Here is a 13,936-nt window from a genome sequence, read left to right as displayed (position 1 = left end):
CAGAAGCTGGCTGGGAGCTGGAGCTGAAGCGGGAGAAGCGGAATGACAATTCTGAAGGGCCGAATTTTTGGACTAACCCATTTCAGGGCACGCACCGCAAAGTTCAGCGCAATAACGGGGCCGATCCTCGCTGCCGGCGGTGTCGCCACACGCGGCGGCCGAGACCTGTTGGTGCGCGGAGAGCCGCTGGCTGCACCCCACGGCCGGCAATGAAACCCTGCCCTGAGCCAGCGGGATGCCTCGGTGCAGCTGGAGAAGGCGGACGGTGGGTTATCAGGGAGCACTACGAATCTCAGATTCAGGTTTTCCCTCTCCGAGAGTTCTTTGTTCCTGGAAGGCTTTTTCACTGCCTGCCCATGCACATCAGTGCGTCCTGTTTCCGATCCCGCAGACCTCCAGAGTGGTGACCTCTTTAAGGAATGCTGCTGGCACCGGTCTTTTAGCTATACAGAAACACTATTTATTAGTGAACTGCAACACAGTGTTAAAAGATTCTTAATGAAGCACGGAAAGGATATTCAGGTTAGCATACTTCACTTCTTTTGGACTCATTTCCCTCTGTATTATCATAGTGCTTCACTGCTTAGTATTAAAAGCCTCTGTGCACTGTGCTTGGGATTTACCCCAATGCTGCCTGCAGAGATGACAAACCCCTTTCAACCTTTGACCATCTCACTGTGCTCAGCTGTTTCCACTGGAGCAGACAGTGTTTCTCCAGGCACTCTTGTCAGGCATGGTCAGTTTTGAACTCCATCTGCAGCCAGTTCAGGCATGTTTACCTGCCTACACACTGTCTCTCCTCATCAGTACAAGAAGAAATCAACTCTAGGATATCCAGAGGTTGCAATACAAAATAAGAAGGCAAAATGTATAATACAGAAATAAACTATACCTTTCAAGGATTTCTATGCTCGTAATAGAGTACAAGAAATTTGTTAATGTGAACTGATAGTCAAAAAACTATAGCAGCTTAGGCAAATTTCATGTTTCTGTGCACATTCCATTTCGATTCAGGAGGGAAATCCCAGGCTTGCTTTATTGCTATCAGAGGATTATATAGACAATAGTATAGCACAGTGTGATCCGGTCAGTAGCTGTGATTCACCACCCTTTATCCAAAGCTTCCTAAAGCTGATCCATAGCTGATGGCAAACTACCAGCCACTGTCATTCTTTTGCTCTCTTGTGGCAGAGTGGCTCCTGTATGATACCTCTTATTATGCTTCTGGGTAGGTGCTGTCAATTTTGTGGGTTGTTTATAAGGTTTTGTTGTGTCCATGAGACAGATGCTAGCCAGATGTTGTCCTCGTGGCTGACTGGCTCTGTGATGCCGGCCCATCCTTTGTTGAAAACTGACCGACCCATGGGTGAAAACATGTGGTGAAGGCTTCTCTTGAGTGTGCTCAATTTAATTGCCTTGCCTTTGGACTGGAAGACTTTTGAATTACTGTGTTAAGAAAAAAACCCCACAACTCAAGCCAGTCTACAATGGGTTGCTTCCCTCCCTGGGCAAAGTCACATAAATTCCAGAGCACTTTTAGACCACACAGTAAATTTCAGTGACAATTCTGTTTCCCCAGAAATTATGAAGAAGTAAGTGGCTTTGGTGCCAATAAATGTTTCATTAATGGCAGGCATTTTCTACTCAGAGTTTATGTTGGATCAGATATTTGTGCTTCACTGAAGACAGGAAAGCCTCACTTCAGCACAAGTTGCACTTCAGATGTTGCACATCTCATCCTAAAAAAGCAATCTCTGGGCAGAGTCAGCAAAATAAACACTGCAAAATACCTATTAGAAGCCCTTTCCCGTGTCATTAAAAACTGTAAAGAAAAGATCTAAACTTTTACTTCTTTGGAAAAATAGAAAAACCTTTATATTTCTGCCCAGCAACACCAGGACCAAAAACAGTAAATGTTTTGCCATTAAAATGTTGCCACTTTGATGAATATGCATTTGAAAATCTGTGACGTGAATACTAGCCTTTCACACACTTCCATCTGGCCTCTAAACTTGTAAACAGCCTTAAAACTAGGACTGGCCAAATTCGACACTGCTGATTTTATAAACCTAACTTCTAATTGCACAGTTCCCAGTAAGTAGCAAAGCCAAACCCACCGTGTATAAACTTAAAGGTGAAAAACACCCCATCTTTGGCAGTAACACTTCTGTGGCTGAATTCTGTTCCTGTGACCATTGAGAGGGATTTGTGAGGGACTGAGGAAGAGCACTCTGGCAATTTGCAGCAGCTATTGCATCCAACTGTTTGTGAAAGGAAATACAAACTATATCTACTCTGACTGCAAGAGTGAAGTGCTATCAAAGGAGGAATGCTCTTCACATTTCCTAAAGGTGCTAGAGGTGAAACAAGGCAACAGATTTTGCAGCTCCTTGAGTCTGCTCAGACATTACACCCTCTGAGACCCAGTTAGTACCATTGCACTGGTACTCAGTTTGTCTTATTTTCACAGCAACAAAGAAATTCCATTTCCTCTTCCTCAGGAGATCTGTAGAAGTTTCATGCCTGCATGTGATGAACTAAAAAATAGGCAGCTATGTTTTGTTCTAACCATCCACTAAGAAAATTATTAACTCTATCCCAGCCAAACCAGAACAATCACTCAAGTCAACCCTTTGGAGAAGTTTGAACTTGGCCCTTTACTGGAGACATAAACTACATACATCACTGCAAGACCTGAAATTCTTTTCCTTAAGAACTTTTGCCTTACCACAGCATCTCAGCTTTCCATCAAAGTGCTGTCACCCTTTCTGAGATAGCTCCACCTCGGCAAAGAAAGATGCTACCTGCAGTTGTCCGTCAATTCCCGTTCAGGGCTGAACTGAAACACACAGGTTTTTTTGAAGAAATATCTTTGAATTTGATCCGATGTTCCATGGCAAAGGACTAGTCTGTAAAAAAACAAACAAACTTCAGAACCCTCTTAGATAAGAAAGACAAATCTTACCTAAGAAATAGGGAATGAGATTGCCTGAAAGTATCACTTAAAACCTAAAGACAACAAACCCCATTTGCAGAAATTAACTAACAAATATAACCTACCTGTTCTTTTACATTTGTATCTCAGCAGCTGCATTTCAAAAGTAATTAAAGTTAATGAGCTGTGCTTTATGGTAGAACCATGAAAACTTAATTGGAATAATAAGTTGTGAGATAGCAAGTGCATCTTCCTGGCTAACAACATGTCATCATTTGGTAAGAATAATAATGAATTTAATAAATAAAGCAGAGCCCTTCTAATATGTTAATAAAATAATGAAGTAGAAGGCACACATGTGCAAATGATGAATTATTAGTTTGGAGACTGCACACAATTGTCTGAGGAAGATGGATGGGGAAGTGGCCTTCTTGAAACTGTCAGCTACAGCTGCTGGCTGAAATCCAGTTTGCAATAGATGGAGCAGCCACGCTGACCTTTGCAGAGGGTGTGCTGCAAATGCTTCCAGCAGGGCCAGCATCCTTCTACAGAGCAGGATATGCAGTGGATCAAGAAAAGCAACTGCGCTTTCTTTTCATCTCCTTTAACCCTTCTGTATTATTGTTGCTGGGCAAACAGGAATTAAAATGGACAGAAACCCAGGCATGTGTGGCAGGAAGAGAGCTACAGTGAACAAATCAGTCTATTTGACCCAAATCACTTAGAGGCTAAGACAAGCAGAAAATGATGATTTATTGCAGAAACAGTCTTAAGCTCAAACATAGACATGCATACCACAACAAAAGCTTCTGAGGCATTATTAAGAATCAGTAAATAGAATAATTTTAATTAATGGGTGACTTTAAAATTAAATTAAGTGAATACTGCCAGAGTTATGGAAAGGCCTACAGTAATAAAAGGGATTGTCCCAGTAAGCAAACAGTGAAGGAAGGCTACAGTCTCAGGTGGAAATAGAGCAGCAGTGCAGTGACTAAGAAGAAGATGGGTCATAATATAGCTCTTAGTTTTGTCCCTTAATCAATGTATGACCTCATTCATTTCAGCTCTTAATGTATTGCCCGATATGAGGAATTGCAGTTCAGAATATCTGCTTGTTGACTTCAGTCCCAGCAGAGCAGGACTGGGCTATGGTAGGAGCCATAAAGAGTCTGATGTATGTCTAAGATAAGCTCATAAGTTAGCAGTGCCCAAGGAGATTTTATCTCCTTTGCAAGCACACAGGGAACAACCTACTGCTACTTGGAAGGCATCCACTTGGCTGTGCACCCACAATACTTAGAACTTCCCATTAACAGAAGGCCTAAAGCACAGACCCTTCAGCTCTACAAAAACAAAAATGTACCTCTAGCTCACACAAATGGCTGGTAAAAGCCTGCTGACACAGAGAAGCCATACACCCATCCACTGGCTGCAGGAGTACTCACAAACACTCTCCATAGCTTTAGGCAATAGGTGCAGTAGGTGCTTCGGAACTGAGGCGATCTGAGAAGAAATGAATAAGGTAGTAATGGCCAGCATAGTGCAAATGTCAGGGGGTGTGAGACCGAACCTGTTCTTGACCTGCTGCTGGGAACAGCTGTTAAAAGATCAGACCACGTGTGAACTAAGGAGAAATTAACAGTGAAGCACTTTGAATGGAAGCCAAGCATTAGTGAGTCTCTGACCAAACAAACCCCTGAAACTCTGCAGGTTATGGTTAAATACTACAGTCTGATGCTCTAAAAGTTAAGTACAGAAGTAATGTGGGGCTTTTGTAAAGCTGGTTTCATGGTCATTAGTTGCTACGAAACTAAACAAGGAATGAAGTGCAAGGGAGAAAGGCACTAGCTGGACAAATTGCTCTTAGGCAGTTTTCCCGGTGAGAATGCTGCAGGGCTGGTTCTCCCCTGGTGCTCCACAAGGCACAAAAGACCATGCCAAACTCAAAGAGCCTAGTCTTGACCACTTGGTATTTTTTACCCTTCTAAATATCTATCAATTTCCATTGCATTATGGCTGATTTACATTAATGCATTAGGGAGGAGAAGCAGTTTCACTGAGACAATTAAGAGTATCCAGCAAGGAAGGAGCTGGGGCTCATAAGACTTCAGCTGAAAACTAAATTGGTGCTATTGCAACACACAGCAATCTTCTTCTGCAGTGGGAGGGAAGGGCCACTATGTCTCAGGATCAGCCTAAGCACATTGCATCTCTAAGGGGAGTGCTCTGTGGCAGATAGCTGCCAAAATTGCTCTCTGATTTTTCCCCAGAGCTCCCAGCATGGGCACGTGTTAGAGCTGTAGTCAGTGTTGTCATGCTCTGGTTACTACCAGGAACAATTCCTCTGGCTGCTGTAATTTGCACCAAGGACTGCAGATGCCATCAGCAGATCAGAGAATTGTAAAGGTAATCTACAGCTCTCTTCCCCAAGTCAGTTGAGACCAGAATCATGGCTTTTGTTTCAGAACCACTCAGCAAAACAAATTTGTGGAGGTTCTACTAATAGGACACAGGAAATTACCTAAACCCTTCATTAATTTAACTTGAAAAAGTGATTGACTTGGCTGTACTACAGTTAAACACTCTCTTCCCAAAGCTGCTGAGGACCCAGTAGCTTCGAGTTAGACACTGGTAAGTAGTTTTCACACAGATCTGAGAGGCACAGCCTTGACTATTAAAGATATTGTAGCCATAGTTTTCTGACAGAATGTCTTATACCGTTTTTTGCTTCCTATAGGCGTTCCATCTGAGACTTTAAGACTGATTAAGCTCAAAAATAGACATCTTCTGCTCCTATAGTTTTGAAAATGTTTGCCTGAATATTGGAATGGGCTTAGTAAAATCAATGTCCTCTCTTCCTTGTCTCCATAACTTTTGAACTTGCAATCCTTACTCTAGTTTGTTCTATTTTGTATAGACATTTGTCCCCAAATTCTGGCCTGAAGCACAGTGTTAAGAATTCTTACAGAGTGTATTATGAAGAGGAGACATAATAGAGAAGAACCTTTTAATAGATGTATTCACAGTAAAAGGTGCACTGGTGAATGATTTAGAGAGGGCACAGAGTTTATGACAAATGTCAAAATGTTTCAAAGATTCACTTCATTATTAACCAGGAAATAACACAATGTATGTGAAATCACTGCTAAAAAAGAAAAGAAGTTTCTTTAAACTATACTGAGCTGAAAACAGGGTTCATTATAGAAACACAGATAGAATCTTAATTATAGAAGCAATTGCATAGACTAAGGTTCTGGCTACCCAATTTAGGAATCACAATGCAAGTATTTAAGAGGCTTAATGTGCCTGCTTCTATTCAGCTGTAGATAGCAGCTGGCTTTGGGAGTACTGCAGCTAGGGATGTTGTGAAGAAGGGTTCATAATGAAGGATAAATTAAGTAATTTCCAACCAATTCATTACATGATACTTACATGCATTGTCAGTCATTTTTGACCCAAGTGGTTAGCCTAAAATCTGGAGTTTTGAAAACTGCTTATACTAAGAGATTTTGTTGATAGTCAAATATTTGCTCCTGCAGTCCTTTTTATTTACCAAGGATGTATACCAAAATCCTGTTTTCTTAAATACAAAAAATCAAATGAGAAAGCTTTTTTGCTCACAGAATCCATTCTGCAGTGTCTTAGGTGCTCAGTATTTTGTATAGTGATGTGTACTACTCCAGCTTTAGTTCTATAAAGTGCTTTACATTCTTTTATTGTGAATTAAGAAGTCAGCTCTACATTTTGCTTTGTCCACAGTTTCTCTAGAGCCCTTTTTCTAAAGTACAGACTGAAACATTAATGACAGATGTTGGTCCACATGAAAAACCCCAAAACAAAAAAATTATTTTGCAGTTTCCCAACTGAAATTTTACAGTTTAAGATAAAAGACCAGTAAGACAGAAAAGCAAATGTACACCTTGACAGTACTATCAAACTGTCGGAGTCTGCTGAGAGATGTTTAGAACAGCTGTTGATGAAGACTCTTCTAGAAGAAATCAGTACTGGAGAAAGCCTTACACTAAAAACCTCCTGTATTTAAAAATGCGTCATATATTAAATCCTTTAGTTTCCTGTTCTGAACAGGGTCCCATTTGTTGAACCTGACACAAAGGTCCTTCTTGGAAAAAATTCCAGACCTTTTTTTATAGGCTTTACAGAGTTATTGCAAACACATTGAACATTAAAAAGAGAAATTACACCTGGCCTGACAGATTTGACCAGGCAGAAATGCCAAATGTAATTCTTGAATATCAGGGATAAAAGAAATCCCTGTGATGGTTTCATCCACAGTATTTGATTTTATAGCTTTGGCCTTCATAGATTTGGTTGTCAGAGTAGAGGAGCAGTTCTAAAAGCCACAAGAAACAGAAACTGCCTTTGTACCAAGGCAGAGTTACCAGAGTTGCCTCTCCCAGAAGCCAATTATCTTCTGCATCCCTAAGTCCAGAAGAGGGGCTTTCCAAAACCAGGCAGTCTATAAACACTGCCTTGTGCTACACATGTGCTATTACTGTGCTATTCCTCTTTTGCCTAACCTGCAACACGTGAATAGGGTGAAAGAGGGAGAAATACAATGGTCCTAGAAGGTCGTTCTTTACAGAAAGAAAGAGTAAAATATTATTACAGGGAATTTGAGATAAATAGGACAAATACTGCAGTCTGACACAAGGATGATCTGACACCATGGGCTATACAAGTTCACAAGACTCCTCTTTCCTGCCCACAGAGCCCCAGCTCCCTGACAGTCCTGCTAAGTGCATTCATTAGTCACAGAAGGGCACATTCCTCCATCTTCTGGACAGCTACAAACTAAGCACCATTAGCCTCTTTCCAGCCATGCTCAAAACAATACATTGCTAGCTCAGAGAAAGCTCAATCTGCTTTAGCCTCAGGAAAATACCATTTTAGTCTTTGTTATATTTTTGAATTGTTTTCATCCTGACATATAATATGAAAGGTTCCACAATTATACATTTCTGAAGTTATTTTTAGTCCTCCCTTCAGAAAAAAAACCCCAACAAAACCCCCCAACAAAACCAACATTCAACTCCCTGTCCTTTATCTTTTCTTGTCCTGAGAAGTCTTTTGTGATTAATTTTCTTCCGCCTCAGTAGCTGATAATTCCTTTTCCTGCAAGTATTAAGTAGAAGGATTCTATCTTCCACAACAAGGAAATGTATTTTTTGAGCTTCTGCTGGTATTTATCACATCCCTGAGAAAGCAGGAGGCCTCTCCTTGTGAACATTATTTATTTTTGGATTAGGTTTGGGAGCTTGAATACAATAAAACAAACTGGTAATGTAATAGATGCCATGGGAGTGGCAATCCTCAAATAATGGCCTTAAAATCCTAGGAAGAATACTAGTGGGTAGAATTATTCTGTGGGAGGAGTTTGTTAAAGCCAGATGACCGTTCTCTTAATGAGCTCTTGCGGGAGGGAGCAAATAAAATTGATTAAGTAGGGAGAAAAACCCTAGGATGTAATCAGATCCTGTAAGCCTAGCCAAAAAGCCGTTTCAACTCAATGCAGCACACTACCTTTCTCAAGAAAAAAATTGGAATTTCTGCTCTCTCACATGTACTAATGAGAGCAGCTAGAAGCTGGAGCTTAGGTTAATCCTTCCTTTGCTGGCTGTATGTGTGCTCTTGGCATCACTTCCAAAGAGGAAATGCTAAAGCACTTCCTGGGTGAATTAGCGAAACCAATGAGTTGTAGCATGAGAAAAAGTGCCAGAAGTCATTTTCACAGCTACCTAGGTATGTTAAACTAAGTTAAAGAACAGTTTATGACAAGAATCACTGTCCCTGGATAAGCATCTGTTTGATGTGGTTTCCATTTCACTGCAGGCAGATGGAGCTCTCCCTGCTTTCTGCAGTGTCCCAAAGGCAGCAGCTGAGAATGTCACCCATGTGTTGAGCTTAAAAATCAAATTAGCAGTTTGTCATCTGAAATCACTGCACTGAAAGCCGAATGACACAGAACAACGCTTTCCCATACTGCTGACAAGAATGATTCAGTGGCCCTTGCTAGTGCCACCTGATCAGATTAATTTCTCAGCAAGCACAAAGTTTGGGAAACAAGGGCTGGTGGGCCCAGGATGTACTGGAATATCTTTTTATTTATTTTGAGATGGGATTTGCAGGTGTCAGTGCAAATGACAGGACTGGTGATATAGTACTACTTGGAAAGACCCAGCCAGTTTCTGGAGCTGCCCCTTTATTCCTGCTGGCACTGACTCCTCTTCTAGCTATTCTAGGTAGATCACTAGTAGAGCCAAGGGGTTCAAGTCCTGCAATACCTCCTTGAATGTATAGACCAGCTTTTATGCTATAACATACTGTTAAGAGTGTGGTGTTATTCACAGAAATGACTGAACCTTAACCATGAGGGCTTCCTTCTGACTCATGGGATAACGTTGAGTGTGATGTTAGAGAGAAATTATGTACAAAGCATTAGCTAGGACTTTCAAAGATGTTTCTGGAAGATGCTTTATTTGTTTTCAGGGACAGACATCACCTACCAGGTGTATTTCTTTGAGCGTCTTTTCTTCATGTGGTGTCAGATTCAGTGAACTGTGGGATGTTACGTGGGGCTTTTAACTTCCAAAACAAACTTGGATATTGTCCTAAGCCCAGGCACTCCTGGAAGAGGGTTTTGGGCCAAGAATCTGCTAAACAAAACAACATCAAGGATAGAAAGAGTTAAATGTCTGAAGAAAATTGAAAACAGATGAACATTTGAATGTTTTTCCTACTTAAGTCAGCAGGAAGGGGAAAAATTGTGGTCACCATAAAGAGACTAACAAACAGAAGCACAGAGGAAATTGCTGCAGCCAAGAAATGAGCAGAGGAAAGGCAGTTTACCCACTGGTTTTGGTGGAAGCCACAGAACTGCTTAGAAAAGGAACATAAGAGTGCTGCAAGAGCCAGAAATTGCAGGCTAAGGCCCAGATCCAGCGGGAGCTGGAAGAGGCACAGGCTCACAGCCACAGGCCTACCTACAGGAAATTCTCAGATCCAGGTCTTGGATCTCACCCACACATCTGTGTGCTGTTTTGCTGCCCTGGCCTTCTCTCCATCTGCTTCTTCCTACTGCTTCTCTTCAATGACCACTGAAAGCCCAGTGGGAAACACGAAATCTGCTGACTGGGGACTACTGACACAAGTTTTACAGCTGTATTTTTTCGTATTAGAATATCAAGGACAGTGGGACTATTTCCTGTATGGCTCCATTTTGTACAAGCCTATTTTGTCCTTTAAAATACACAATGTAAGATTTGTAGGGGATTTCTATGTCATCTCAGTTTGTTTTATCTCCTTGTACTTTCCCTGGTAAAACTGGCTACTCCCTTTTGCTCAATCTTTAATATGTCCGTTACACAGAGACTAAGATGGGAAAATGTGAACTAGAAAGTAGAAATTTTAAAGTCTTCTCAGTGCAAAATGAAGTCAGAATGCAAAATTACACAGATATCTTTGAACAGTGACTCTTATTTGTTACAGTTCTTCCTTTTTTTTTTTTAAAATACACAACTCATGACCTAACTCTGCCATAATGAGAAGCAGATATTAGAGAGCTTTTGAATTAATTACTGTAATATGGGTAACAGTTTAGATAATCCCACTCAGTCAAAAAGCAAACAAAAGAAAAATGCAGGTTAGCTTCTAGTTGCCTTAAAAAGCTATGATTGCAAACTGTTCAGTGCAAAGTGTTAGCAAAGCTGTTGAAACAAATCTAAATACAACTACTTTAAGAACACCACAAATTGACTGTCTCAGTCAGCATCAGTCATTCATGAAGAAGTCCAAGCACATAAGGCACAGAAAAACCTGTCTCCTTCCTCTTCAATAATTTCATTGTTCTTAGGGAAACCCCTGACCCTGTATAAGAGTTTTCTAATGGTTAACCCTTATCAAAAATATTGAGATGATAGTGGGGAATGATTTTATTTCTCCATTGTAAATACACAATTCAATTCTTTATCACCTGTGAGACATTTCCAGCATGTTTAGTATTATATTTGTTCAGGCCAAATAAATATAAAAGACTAATAGATCAATTTGAAATTTGATTCTTCTGATATCTGGAAAGAAGATGTAAATATTTAGTCTCCTTTTACACTGGATCTTTGTTTGTTGGTTAGGGTTGGGGGATGTTTATTTGTCTTTAGGGGGATGTTTTGTTTTGTTTTTTATAGGTCTCTAGATTTTAAGGTAGTTTAGATTTGATGACTTTGCTAGTCAGGTCTCCCTCCTAACTGCAAGTGGAATAATCTATTCTCACTTCCAGCTATGTACTTAGGCTTCACCATCACATACAGAAAGAAAATAGGAGACACCAGGTATTAAATATATCCTCATTCTTCATTCTTAGAGATATTCGAAAGAAATCTGGACATGATCCTGAATAGGGGCCTTGGACAATATAACCTGAGTATTCACACAGAAATTACTGTGCCCACCATTCTTATACATTACATGCAGCTGTGCAGCTGTACCACAGCAGCAAAGTTTGGCAGGGTAAAGTCACTGGATGTTCAGCCATGAAGTATGACCCTGAAATTGTAGCTGGAAACCAAGGTGCAGACTGACAAAAGGGATGCAGAGCATCTTTTGTGATCACCCTGACCTTATTTTTCCCTAAACTAATTTTTTCTTCCTCTACAGTCATGTCCCTCTTAGAACCAGGGCAGTACACCTGGTTCTAGTTCATTCAGTTTCATCCCAGTTTTCCTCTGTGTAGCTGCACTAAAATTCAATAGCATTACACCAGGGTGAAGTCACTTTTTTTAATGTTAGGTTCTAAGCTACGTCTTTATTTATGCTGTTAGGTCTTGATCTGTTAGAGAGCCATTAACAGATTACAACATAACTGCATAAATTAAGAATGTCATTTATCAACAGTTTCCTGTTTTGTTGTTTTTGTTTTTAAATAGCAAATCAACTAAATCCCAGGAATTACAGTCAACTGCGAAACAATTGCAACCATTACTGAACCAGCTAAAAGCAGTTCAACAGCTGCATCTTATAAAATGTTACCAAGTCCAGAGCTCTACAAATAACTCAGGCTCATAAAACTAGCTACAATTACAATGTGGCTTATAGAGCATGTATAAATACAGAAGAAATTATAAAGATCTTCAATTTAGTAGTAAATTGAAGGTAGTTTAAAAGCTATTTGTAGGATGTAGTGCATAACAAAAGAATGTACAATCAAAATACTCTGGGTAAGATATTTCTATAATTTGATTTATTTTATATGCATGCTTTAAATCTATTATTTTATATTGTATTCTTCATTTCTTATGTAATAACTGATCAAGATATTTGGTCTGATTTTGAGATATACATCCAGTTCTCCATGAGAAGATTCTGTATAACTTACTATGTAAAAGCTTTTCAAACTGTAATTGATTTATTTTAAAAAACAGTCAGTCCGAATGTGACTTAGTTTTAGTTTTACCAAATCACATCTCTCATTCACAACTAGAGATAAAAGCCTGGTTTTACAGTATAATAGGTAAATGGGCCTCAATTTTTCTAAATCCTTGGTATTCTTTCTTGTAACTGCTGAACAGCTGCTCAGATTGCTGAATCTGCATTTCAGAGAGCACATCAGACTCAAATCACATAGAATAATCTGTTAGCTCTAATTACTTGCTCTACGAATCTGTTTCTATACAGTTTATTTTTCACTGTTTAACTTTGCTCTTTGCCATTTCAAATTCTTTTTAGCAATGAAACTTGTATTATTTAGCCTAGGAAACCAACACGTAACTTGACAGGTATCAACACTATTAGAAAATTAACCTGACTTAACATAGATAAACATAAGTTTAAAAAGTGGGTAGAAGAAAGATCTACCTCTCTGCACAATTCCTCTTAGTACCCTTTGCTGAGTGATGTAGATGGTTAAAAAGGTTTCTAGTGCCTATGGATGTAATGAAAAGATGTTACTGCCAGAAAAACCTTATGCATCTAAAATTATATAAGTAAGCAGGTAGGTAACTGGTAAATATTCATCTACATTTCTATTTTTTCCTACAAAATAACGTACTCTGTGTTGGTGCCTATTTCAAACTATATGCAAAGAGCATCACTTAACTGGTATCAAATTATTTCTTGGCTTCAACCAGGAGTGTGCTGTACATTTCCATTCTGCCTGCTGGGCTTTACTATTTTGAAATTAGCCCTGTGTGAATGTTCTTTGGCAAACCAGTTCTCTTTCCCTTTTAATTTGTACCCGAGAAACCCTGGTGGGGTTTTTTTTCTCATGTTAGAACAACTTCACAATCTGGTCTTCCATTCAAAGTTGGGCATAAGAGACTGGCTTGGCAGCCTGGCACAGAAGCTTTCCTTGTACACTCTCTCTCCCCTATACACACATTTAAAAGGATCTATTGATCCATTCACTGGAAGGATGAGAAATATGGAGTGCTGGGAAGACAGATAATATATAAAATTTTATTTACTTCTAAAATTTGGTGGACGTCCTGTATTTGCAGAATAATTTGTTGTTACAAGCCTCGAGATATACACTTGTATATGAATTGTGCCTTTTTAGAAATTACCTGGGTAGATAGATGAATTATGTAGCTCACTACATAAACCCTAAACTGAGGGCATGCTCCTAAGTAAGGGTCCTATGTTTGTTGAAGCTCTTTTAACTAAGTGTATTTGCTAAAAAATGAGAGGGGGAACAGGCATTCCTTTTGTAAATTCAAGCCATGTACGTTTTTCTGAGAATCCAACAAAATCTCTGTAGTATAATCCAGTGATTTCAGTTCCTTTTTTTTGACTGCTTTGCCAACCTAATGGAGACAGCTCTGGTCTGAGCTAAGGAAAAAATGAGAGAGCCTTCAAACTCCCCTGAGAACCTCTATTCCACCTCTGGCCTGCTTCCAGTACAGCAGTAATTGTACAATTATAGCAGCATTATATATAGAAAATTAACATGAATTCTTAAGTCGTTCAACAATAGTTAGGCATAATTATTTA

This window comes from Pseudopodoces humilis, chromosome 8 (genome assembly GCF_049639895.1).
Source record: "Pseudopodoces humilis isolate 2021_Gansu_Grassland_sample_001 chromosome 8, ASM4963989v1, whole genome shotgun sequence".
NCBI lineage: Eukaryota > Metazoa > Chordata > Aves > Passeriformes > Paridae > Pseudopodoces > Pseudopodoces humilis.
Note: the sequence above shows the minus strand (reverse complement) of the source record.